Raw genomic sequence first — 2,001 nt, 5'->3', positions numbered from 1 at the left:
CCAGGCAAGAACACTGGAGGGGGTTGCCATTTTCTTCTCCAGGAGATCTTCCCGATGCAGGGATTGAACCCAGGTCTCCTACATTGCAGGCAGATTCTTTACCGTCTGAGCCACCAGGGAAGCCATCTCCTGTCGTATCAATAAACAAAAAATATCAGAACCATCAATGATTTCTGGCCTCCAAATGTGAATAAGGGCTCCCCAAACTGATCCAGTGGATGCTACCATCCCCCACCGTGATTGCTGAAGAGCTGGGGGATGCAAGAAGCACGGTGAAGAAGGAAATAGGACTGGCCCCAGATAGCCGAGGTGTGTATGAGAGGGATGAATTCAGTGAGTCCAGAGGCTTGCATCTTCCCATACAAAGAACGTGGAATTCCTTAACTTAATACCTGACCTGTGATGCTCGGACTGTTGGCTCTCTTTGTTGCAAATTTGTATAGAGCCTGACTTCCCCTCTTGCCACCTTGGAGCAGCTTTCTTAGAGCTTCTGAGATGCAGTCTCCAGGACTCAGAGTCCTAAACATCCCCATCAAATAAAATAACTCTCTACTTTCAGGTCGTGACTACATTTTTTAGTCGACAATGGATAGGAGAACACTTGAGGGGCTGCTGGTCTTGATTTCTGTCCTTTCCCATTGCATCTGCCCAGCTCTTTATGAATTTTCTGGTTTGTAGCTTGCTCCTAGTTGGAAGAAAAGTAAAAGGGAAGAGAAAGTAAGTTAAAGTAAAAGTGGAAAACTCAATGAGTTTGAGATGCATCATAAAGGGGACTCCTTTTTTATACCCTTTAAGGGAAAAATGTAACCTGGCTCCCAACCTCTCCAGTGTCTGTTATGCATCTGATCTTCCTCCCATCCTTTCTGTAGGACTCTGATACCTGCTAAACAAGGCAGGACTCATCAATTCCAGGATGCCCACCTTGGCTCTCTCCCTGCCCTCCAAGCACATTGGCAGAGCTCCTCATCCCTTCTGTGTGTTCAATCAGGAGGGCACATGTGTAAGACTTACCTGTTCAGTTCAGTTGCTCAGTCATGTCTGACTCTTTGCAACCCCATGGACTGCAGCATGCCAGGCTTCCCTGTCCATCACCAACACCCGGAGTTTGCTCAAACTCATGTCTTCAAGTTGGTGATGCCATCCAACCTTCTCATCCTCTGTCGTCCCCTTCTCCTCCTGCCTTCAATCTTTCCCAGGATCAGGGTCTTTACCAATGAGCCAGTTTTTTGCATCCAGTGGCCAAAGAATTGGAGTTTCAGCTTCAGCATCAGTCCTTCCAATGAATATTCAGGACTGGTTTCCTTTAGGATAGACGGGTTAGATCTTGCAGTCCAAGGACTCTCAAGAGTCTTGTCCAACACCACAGTTCAGTTCAGTTCAGTCGCTCAGTTATGTCCAACTCTTTGCGAACTCATAAATTGCAGCATGCCAGGCCTCCCTGTCCATTACCAACTCCCGGAGTTTACCCAAACCCATGTCCATTGAATCGGTGATGCCATCCAGCCATCTCATCCTCTGTCGTCCCCTTCTCATCCTGCTCCGAATCCCTCCCAGCATCAAGGTCCTTTCCAATGATTCAACTCTTTGCATGAGATGGCCTAAGTATTGGAGTTTCAGCTTCAGCATCAGTCCTTCCAATGAACACCTAGGACTGATCTCCTTTAGAATGGACTGGTTGGATCTCCTTGCAGTCCAAGGGACTCTCAAGAGTCTTCTCCAACACCACAGTTCAAAAGCATCAATTCTTTGGTGCTCAGCCTTCTTCACAGTCCAACTCTCACATCCATACATGACCACTGGAATAACCGTAGCTTTGACTAGATGGACCTTTGTTGGCAAAGTAATGTCTCTGCTTTTCAATATGCTATCTAGGTTGGTTATAACTTTCCTTCCAAGAGGTAAGCGTCTTTTAATTTCATGGCTGCATTCACCATCTGCAGTGATTTTGGAGCCCCCCAAAATAAAGTCTGACACTATTTCCCCATCTATTTCCCAAGACAG

This window comes from Bison bison, unplaced genomic scaffold (genome assembly GCF_000754665.1).
Source record: "Bison bison bison isolate TAMUID 2011002044 unplaced genomic scaffold, Bison_UMD1.0 scf7180017864148, whole genome shotgun sequence".
In the NCBI taxonomy this organism is placed as follows: Eukaryota; Metazoa; Chordata; class Mammalia; order Artiodactyla; family Bovidae; genus Bison; species Bison bison.
Note: the sequence above shows the minus strand (reverse complement) of the source record.